This window comes from Muntiacus reevesi, chromosome 5 (assembly GCF_963930625.1).
Source record: "Muntiacus reevesi chromosome 5, mMunRee1.1, whole genome shotgun sequence".
Taxonomy (NCBI): Eukaryota; Metazoa; Chordata; class Mammalia; order Artiodactyla; family Cervidae; genus Muntiacus; species Muntiacus reevesi.
In genome coordinates, this window is record NC_089253.1 from 37,134,461 (window position 1) to 37,144,467 (window position 10,007).

The following is a 10,007-nucleotide window of genomic DNA, read 5'->3' on the forward strand; positions in this document are numbered from 1 at the left end:
ATGGCTCAGGGATCCACTGGGGCCATCACTTACCAAGTAGGACTGGAAAGGACAGAGCAGGCATATGTGGCAGAGAGCTGGTGATTGGGGTGTGGGAACAAGAGGGAACCAGTACTGCATGAACTACCTCACCCAAACTCTCCTGGAGGAGAAGCCCAGTGATAAAATCATCCGAGTTTTGATGAAGAACGTTTATTTCATTACCCCTTAGAATCCCTCTGAATGAGGAGTCGGTGGAGTTGGTGGGTCATCACGAACCCTTCCATGGCCTAGACCATTCCCCAGCCGCTCTCCTTGGGGCTGCTTCTCCCCAGATTCAGTCATGTAGTTCTGGAGGAAACTGAGAATCATGTGTGCTGCTGGGTCGGGGCCAGTGACCATGTAAAGTCAAACATAGGACCACATGGCCCTGCAAGGATGGCTGATCTGGGGCTGTACAGGTGATCTGAGGTGGGTCATTCAGAGAACACCATTGAACTCTGATATCTATGAGCTTCTTTCCTTACTAGGTGATGCCTTCAGGATATAAAACCCTAGGGAAGGTAGCTTGGACTACCGCACTAGGTGTAGAAGCCTTAGGGAAGAAAATTGTCAGGCTAACACCCCCAAAGAAGAGGGAAAGGAAAGACCAAGGGTGAGAAAGAGAGAACTGAAGACTTCTGATTTCTTGTGTCCAGTCACTGAGATCTTTGTATTTCTTCTGATTCTTGTGTCCTGGATTCCAAGAATCATTTCAAAGAGTCTCCCTTTTCCTTGAAGCCAGTTGGAGTTGGGCTCCTCTCAATTTCGATTCAGACTTGGTTCTAGATCCTTCACTCCGAGACACAAACATAGGCACCCATTTGTTTCAGCACCATTACAAGTGAAACCTTTTATTCTTTACTGAGAATAGGGTGTAGACCACCAAATACTGTTAATCAGCCTCGTGGGCAGGAGTGCCTTAAGTGTGAATGAGTGTGTGTTAGGAGTGGCCTTTCTGATTCCTGAATCACTCCAAGAGTTTACACTGCCTGTGCAAGGCCAATTCTGTCATTTCCTCGATCATAAACCGAGAAGTACTGCCTCAGGAAGACGTCACCCAGGATCCAGGTCTCTGTAGATGTACTTGCTGTGTTCTCTTTAAAGCTGGTATAGCAGTTGCCACTAGAATCCTGCGGGAGTCAGAGACACACACCAGTCAGCCTGAGCCCTTGATGGTGACTCCCCCCAACATCCAGACTGAGCACCGTTCTTGGTATTATTTCACTATTTTGGTAATTATCAAGTGGTTTTATGAGCAACAGGGGATGTAAGAGTTCATCCAAAACCAAAAAGGGCCCCTACATGCAACTGCCATGAGGAAGGATATCGTGAGTGGAGGACTAGAAGTTGGGGAAACACAGGAATGATAAAAAAGAAAGTTGTACTGTAGAGCATAAGGAAATATATTCAATATCCAGTGATAAACCACATGAAAAAGAATAAGAAAAAGAATATGTATTTTTATGTGTATAACTGAGTCACATTGCTGTGCCGCAGAACTTGAGGTGACACTGAAGATCAGCCACTCTTCAACACAATTTTTAGAAAAGAACAAGTATGCCCCCTGGTTCTCCTCACTTTCTGTTTCTTTCCTCCTGACTCCTGCTCCTTGTTTTTTCAACAGAGAAGGCACGTTCCCCTCCTGTGTCCCCACAATCCATACTTTATTAAAAATTATATTTTGTATTGGAGTATAGCAGATTAACAATATTCTGCATTTCAGGTGGACAGTAAATGGACTCAATTGTTGTGACTATGTATACTGGTCCAAAAAATACCCCTCCCATCCAGGATGTCATATAACTGAGTGGACTTCCCTGTGCTACACAGTAATTCATTGTTGATTATCCATCTTAAATACAGCAGTGCCCACAACACGTTCTTGAAGACTTAACTCAGGAACTCTGGGAAGCCTCCTTCGGCCAACACTCACCCTCTTTGGCCACTCCAGGCTTCGTTGGGTAACTTATTTGGTTCCCCATTCCCACTGTCAGTCAGTAGCCCTCATCACCCTTAGTAAGTCCCTAGTGTCCCAATGCAGAGCACCTTGGGATGCCATTTGCATGGTATCCAGTGCAGTGTTGCCTAGAACCAGGCAACCTTCCATATGGCTCCATGAGTTTGTGGTTTTAGAATTCCTGAAATTCCCTCTGTTCCTCAAAGCCTTCTTTGAGCCCATCAGCCTGCTATGTACTCCCACAGGGGGCTGACATGAAGCCTCCACCCTGTGTCGGGGCTGAGCAGTCACTGTGCACCCTTTATTCACCTTAGTAAACAACATCCCCACAGAGGGTTCAGGTATCCCAATTCATAAAGGGGACACCTGGCCAGAGCAAGGGGAAGAAGCAGCCGAGATCTAGGGTGACCATGTGATTTATCATCCAAAGCAGGAAAACTTTGAGAAAGGAAGGGAGACTGTTAACTTATGATGGGACATCACACTGGGATTGTCCCCAGCCATTCTCCTTGTAATATGACCTATTTCAGGGACTGCTAGCTGACTTTCATGTTCATGCACCTAAGGTTTCAGATTGAACTGAAGCTCTCTGAGGACTGAGGGCCTCAGTGTTCCCCTCGCCTTGTGACTCCCACCATGCCAGCATGGTGTGGCGTCTCCACATTTATTTCAGGATGATCACTGTCCCAGACGGCCCTTTACTCTCAAGTAGTTGATTTTGTGGGAGACTCTGGCCCAACCACAAGGCTCAGCAGCATCTGAAATGGTGTGACATGGCCTGCAGAGGGCGCCCTCCTCCCAGCAGCAGCCCAGGGGATCCTGCAAGCTCCAGTTTGAGAACCAACCCTCAGTATTGTCCCCTCACCTTGATGGTGTAGGCTTGAGCTGGCAGTGGGTAGTTGAAGCCATTGATGGTGAAGATAATAGAGGGCAGGGTATTGACCGCAGAACATGAAACATAGTGCTGTTAGAGAGAGAGGGAGAGGGGTTGGCCCTGGAGATCCTTGATGTGTGTGGAGACAGGGAGTGACCCTGGGGCATGACCTTTCACCTTGGAACCCCGTGGCGTGGCACCGATGAGCCTCAGGATATTATCGACTAGTCTTCTTGGACCTTGGATCAGTGAAGTCCCAGTGTCCACAAGGGCCTCACAGCCGCCAGAACAAGCAATAGTCTGTCTGTTCATGGAGATGCTGAGTGACAGTGGAAGAAAATGGGCATCAAGGTCACTCTGCGTCTCCCCAGGGCTGCCCCCTTCCCGACTGTCTCCTAAACAGCCCTTTGTCTCTCGCCCTGACTCTTTCCATCTGCTCTCGACACTGCACCTCCCTTGACATTCTTGAATGCAGTACTTGAATACACCAGGTTCTTTTGTACCTTGACACAAGCTGGTTTCCTTCCTAGAAGACTCCCTTCCTCTTTGACTAGCAAATTTCTTCTCACCTTCCAGATTCCATCTTAATTGTATTGTTTTCAAGGAAGACTTTCCCCCAGTGTTTATCAGTCTCCTCTCTTGGTCACTCTCTGTAGACCTTCCTCATGTCTAGCACGTACCAAAATCACAATTCACTATGTGTGTGTGTGTCATTTCTGTGCATCTGCTTTCTTAGATGTGAGGGCGAGTTTTATTCTCATTGCCTCCCTAAAGTGCCTGGCACACAGTGGATGTCCAGTGTTTGTCTGTCCAATGAGTGAATGAAGACTGTGAAAATAATGAGGAACATCCAGAGAGCTGTATCTGGAGGGAACAAATAATGGGTTGAACACAGAGTGAAGATGGAGATTTGCAAGGGCAGCTGATTCTCATAGTAGGGGGAAATAGGTGCTCCTCTGTGAGACGGTGTCTCCCAGCACTGCTCCTACAACCAGCTCAGACCCTGAGACCCTGGCCAGGCAATACATGACTAGCCCACAGAAACTCCAAAGGACAGGTCAGCTTTTGCCTGAGGGTATCATACAGAATCCTATCAGTTATTGCCTCTGGTCCTCAGGTCACTCCTGGATCCTAACTTTCTGATTGTCTTAGTTATAGCCCCTGCCCCACTCTGTGCCCAGGGATGTGGGGTGCCTTTTTTATTAGTTGTTTTCACATTAAGACTGCAGCCAACGTCTCTCCACTGCTGGGTAGCTGCTCCCTAAGGAGACCAGTTTTCCCCATTTTCTTAGGAATTTCCCTGTTTTTAAACTGAGATTTATCTGTATTGAGAGCTTCCTTCGTCCCAGGTAGCCCTGGACAGTTGGTCATCTTATAACGCTGTCCAGGCTGGTGAGATCCTCCCTGATCCTGTTCACCACACTGCGGAGTCCTCTGACCATGCTCCCTGCCTCCCAGGGCAGTGGGTGCAGCACTCTCCCAGCTGCACAAACCTCTCTGGACCCTGTGAGCACCCTGGGCAGAACCCTGGTCAGGAGGCCTGGGGATTATGAACCCGTGAGCTGTTTGTGTATCTATGTGCTTGTGTGTCTGCTTGTATGTGTGTTTCTTTGTCTCTGTGTGTGCTTCTGTGTCTCTGACTAGCTATGCATGTTTATATGTGTCTATGTGTATGTTTATATGTGTCTGCTTGTTTTTTCCATGTGTCTGTGTGTCTGTCTGTGTCATTGTGGGTGGTGTATATATTTGTGTGACTATGTGTCTGAGAATCTATTTGTGAGTGTGTCCATGTACAGATGTGGAGCATCCCTTGGGCTGACCCTCAGAAGGAGACACTTACCGGTCCATGTGTACACGCCAGTTGCCCGCTTGGATCAATGGTACCCAGTGGAGTGCTCCCTGGTAGTAGGATTTATCCACCCCACCAAACATCACCACACTGCCCTCCGGCTTGCTTCTGTAGAGAGAAGACAGCAGGTGGATCCTTGGAGGGCAGTAACAACAGCACTGTCTGAGAGCTGTGCATGTCTACTCATCAAGGCCCTAAAAAGGTCTTCATCTACAGATGCAGAAATCGAGGCTAGGAGCAATTGAAAATGAGACTGAGGTCAGCTACTGGCTAATGGGTGGCACAGAGGAGGTTAGAAGCTGAGTCACCTAGCTGGGATCCACCCATGATATCTTCTGAAGATGCCCTGGACCTCCTGTGACCTGAGTGCTCAGACACCCTCAGAGGACAGTGTGCTGAAGCATTTTGGATTTCCCCTTGTCCACTTTGTCTTTTTTAAGGAAAATCAAGGCCTGGGAGTCCCAAGGGTGTGGAATCAGGTCACCCAGAGTTGGTTCCACTGGGTTGTGACCTCTACTGTCCAAAGGGCCCCACACTCACAAGGGACCACACCTCTGCTCTCCCTGTCTTGAAATGTCTAATATTTCTTGAACAAGGGATCCCACACTTTTGTTTTGTGTCCCACATTTTCCTTTTTCATTGGAGCTTGCAAATTGGGTAGCTGGTTCTGGGCTCACAGTGAAATACTAATGAGGAAGGAAAGCTACCCACTATCATTCTCCTTTCTTATCCAATCCATAAGCAAATCCTAATGCCTTTTCCTCCAACTTGTTTCATGTTGCCTTCCATTAGTCTTCCTCTTCATTCATCCCCTTAAACCAAGTTACTGATCTTAAGCCCAGGAGCAGGGTTATTTTCCAATACAATGTTATTTATAAAAGCCAGTGGTGAAGCCAGGTAGAGCTCTTTGGCCATAGTTATCTGGATTAGATTATCTCTCAGGATACTTACTTATCAAATGTTCTACAAATTTCTTACAACTGAAAGGAAATTACAGATCATTTGGAGAAACGGATTGTCCATCTCAGACTTACTTGCTCAGGTAGAAGGCAAAAACAGGCTCAGAAATGGCACCTTGATTCTTCAGGTTGTCAAAGATGGGGATGCCTCCAGTGAAAGAGAATTTGGGGTAGTTCAAGCCCAAGACGCCATCAAAAGGCATTCCCTCAAACTCGGAGTGTGCCATGCTTAGACCGAATTCCTGATCAGTAATTACAAGGTCCCCAATCTGTGGGAGAGAAGCGTGATCTCTCTTACAGATATGTGAATTGGGGCTAGGACTGGGCTGGGGTGCCTTGCCATTAGATCCTCAGGGAAAAATTGAGGTTGGGCTGTGTCTTCGTTGGATCTCAGGTGGTTAGACCAAGCTGAAAGGGGAATTTGGGTTACATTTTAGAGAGGCTGTGAATTTTAAAACATCTGCTTCTCTGAAATACACCACTTTGGTGAGTCAAATTGGCCTCGTGGCTTCTGTACAGTTGGGGCAACCAAGAGTCAGGCCAGGAGCCATTGGTGCCCCCTTATGGACAAAATGAGCCGCGAGCAAGGTAGCCTTCTCTTTGGCATCACTGTAACCTAATGACAGCAATGGACTGCATTCTCTGCAAGGTACTGTGGATTCTGCATCTGTCCAGGAAGACAGAAGCCAAAGCACAATCCTGCTTGCAGGGATCTATGAAATTACTGCCTGGGGAATTCACTTTTGGGGATATGTCTTTGTGTGAGTGTGTATAAGAGAGAAAGAGAAACGGGGAACTACTCAAGTACTTTGGGGGAGGCAGGCCATAAGTTTGTTGGACTCTCAAAAGCCCCCTAGAGTGAGAACTCATTTACCAGGCCCCCTAACTTCTCAGGCCTCCAGTTTCCCAGTCTGGATACCTGAAGCCCTTGACTGCCCCAAGGGTCCCCAGATCAGTTTTATCCTGTTCCCAAACATCCCACAGCAACTTCAGTCCTGAAAATCCACTCTAGCTGCACTCTTTACCCCATGTATGTTCTCAGCAAAATCCTTGCTGTCTGCACCTCAGTTTCCTCAGATGTCTCATGAACTAATCAGAGTAACTGGTGTGCAAGGTTGTTGCAGGACTAAACCATGTATCACCTGAAAGTGCCTGAAACAGTCTGAGAATAAAAAAGTGGGTGATTTTCTCCCCTCTTCTCGCTCCCAGCAAAATGAACCTTGAACTGCTCATGGGCAGAGAAGCTTCAAGTCCCCATCTCAAGCCACTCTCTAGGTTAGCTAATCTGTATGCTCCTGTGTCACCACGGGCACTGCCTCCCCAGGGACAGGATCCTGTGGGTAAGATGGCCAATATCTATGGGATTTAGGCTAGGAAGGGTCCTGCCAGAGGGTCCTGCCAGAAGGTTCTGCATCTGTGTTGCAAGCAGTGGTCACCCCACAGCCAGTCCTGACTCAGCATTTGTTACACTGTTACCCGAACGGTGTCACGAGCAACAACTCCCTTCATGCTCCCAGAACCGTATTCGACAATGAAGGTCTTATTGTTAGGCCGGAAGGTGGAAGACTCAAGATGTCTGAACAAAACGTGTGAAACTGCAGACACAAGAGATAAGTATCATCAGGTGCCAAGGGTGCAAAACAGGGTCACAGGGCAAGGGAGGATGGTCCGGGTACAGGGTGTCTGTACGCACAACAGGTTGGGCTGGTGCAAAAGACGGAGGACACCCACAAGTCAGATGAGCCCGTGTCAAAGACAACCTGGAATTCCTGAGGGGGTGTTCCAATGGTGATGTTACCCACGTAGAGCATCTACGGGGAAAAGGAAGGACTGGGTTATTACAGAAATGGCTACAGTCTATTCCCACACACATGCCTCCCTCTGGATGTCACATATTTCTTGAGATCAGTTTCTAATGACCGTGCAGCTCTCTGACTTTGGTCACAGAGGTGTCTGCAATTGATATATTTTCCTGTGCTGCATGGTATGCAGGGTACTGACTCTATGACCAGGCGTTGAAGTGGTACCTCCTGCATTGGAAGCACAGAGGCATAACCACTGGACCTCCAGGACCACTGGACACCCAGGGAAATCCTGGTGCCTTCATTTGAGAAGCTCTGTAGTCTCTTCAAATCCAGCCTTAGCGCCCCCTTCTCCAGGAGGTCCTTCTTGATCAACCTCAGCCACTCCCTCTAAATTCAGACGACATGAAATCAATGCCACACAGGTGACCCTTTAATTTAACATATATTTACTAATATGCCTATCTCTCAGGCCGGCATGAGCATTCTTGAAGACAAAATAAGCCCTTTTTCTAAGCTAAAAACAGTAACCACAGTGTTAGAAACTTATGGCCTTACACGGAATACAGGTTCAGTAACTATTTATGACTGTGGTTCTTGCTTCTGTGGAAACTGAATCCTCTGCCTGGAGATTCACAGTTGCTTTGCTGTTGTTCCAAACATTTGATCAGTGACGGTTCACTCATCATCTGTAACTGACTGACTCACTTATTTCAGAAGGAGTGAAATTACAATCTCCCTCAAACTAATGCCACATCTTTGAAACAGAAATGGCTATTAACCTGTCACCTGGTATTTGCCAGGCCCAGTACAAAGACCAACAGTTGAGGATGAGAGTGTGTTCTCCTCTGGGTGGGGTCCCTGTTTTCCAGTGTTTCTGTCTCCTGCAAGAACCCCAACCCCAACATTCCACCTGGCACCTCCAGATGAGCCCCGGTGCTAGACTAGAGCAAAAGGGGGCTCTCTGGAGCACCATCCTCCCAAAATACTCACATCCTTGATATTTCTCAGGGGGTGGGTAGTTATATTTGAGCCAGGAGAAGATGTCAGGTTCAGTCTGTAAGTATGTTCCTTCGGGAAATTATTCAGCATGTGTTTTTCACTGCGGGTTTTTCTCATGATCTTCACTCTCGTTAGAGGTATTCTATACCGAGCATTTGACAAAGAAAACAATGAAGAAACTAAAATTATCTGTCAGTGTTAAGCTAAAACTGTCATTGTAATGGCCCTCTGAATTTTGTCATCATTTTTATGAGGCACACTATTATCAGAATTTTATGCACATACCATGACAAAGACATAGGTTTGATTACAGGTTCTGCTCTGCAATCTGGGATAAGCCATATGACCATGTGGTGTCTCAGTCTCCCCCTCAGTAAAATGGTGGAATGTAACAATCCAAACTCTCCAAATAGAATATTTTGGAGATAAGTGAAGTGATGGATATAAGGTACCTGATAAATAGAAAGTCTAGAAATGACAGCCTTTAGCATTGCTGTTGCCATCCCACTGTATCCTTCTCATAGAACCTCAAGGAAAGAGGTAGAATGTGGACTCTTATGCTCTTTTACAAGGGAGCAATTTGAAATGCAAGAGGTTACTGAGTTGGCTATGGTCAGGCTTCTTGTCAGATATAAATATGAATATCAAACAGTGTATCTTTCTCCAAGTTGAAAGAGAAGAGGGAGTTGAAAGAAGTTCCAGGAGATAGGGAACAGGTAAGGGAAATTCAGAGGCTCGAGAAGGAAGGATGAGTCAAATGAAAATTAAAAGAAAACAACACAGAGAGCAATACACTCAGAGACTTCCAAAGAGATGGAGAGGAAAATGATAGTGATACAGAGATGCAGACATAGACATATACACACTGAAGTAGAGAGGAAACAAAGAGGACATGTTGAGTAAAATGTAGAAATGTGTATTCCACAGGAAAACACCTACATCTGCATAGACTGTGCACTGAACTGTTGTAAAGAGTTGCATTTTCAATAGGTCATGACTGGACCCCAAGAGCTGTACAACCATGCAAACCTACACCAAGACCCTTTGGATACATAGTTCCCAAAGCAAGATACTTATTAATAAGTAAGGGTTGAACTTTAAGACTGTCAGAGAAATATCCCATTCCCATCTAAACCTGATGGGTGGAAGAATAATCAGATGAAAAGAAAAATCCGAGAAAGGAAGATGATGCAGCTTACAGTCCCCATACTTACTTAACTATGGACTCTGAGAAGGCCACCAGACCGAGGAGCAAAAGCCACCTCATGCTTCTTTCTTGGCTCCAAGTACTCAGGGAAGTTCAGGTTCTTAGCATGTAGTGGTGACCGGAAGCCCCTAATTATATATGCTCTGTCCTACTCTAGCTTTCCCCTTTATGCCACTAATAGATCTGATAAAAACACAAAGCTTTCGATAAAATCTTTACCTTCCTCAGTGTCCTTGGCGAGTGGACTTTGAAGCTTCTCAGAATACAGACAATTGAACTGTAATCTCTTCCTTGAAGCTTGGCTGGAAAATCTAACTGATCTGCATAGACATCTAA

At 46.4% G+C, this 10,007-nt stretch overlaps 1 pseudogene; it reads right to left on the reverse strand.

Moving 5' to 3' along the window:
• Nucleotides 1–1,001: 1,001 nt before the first annotated feature.
• LOC136168804 (pregnancy-associated glycoprotein 1-like) lies at nt 1,002–9,779 on the reverse strand (annotated as a pseudogene).
• Between the last annotated feature and the right edge of the window lie 228 nt (nt 9,780–10,007).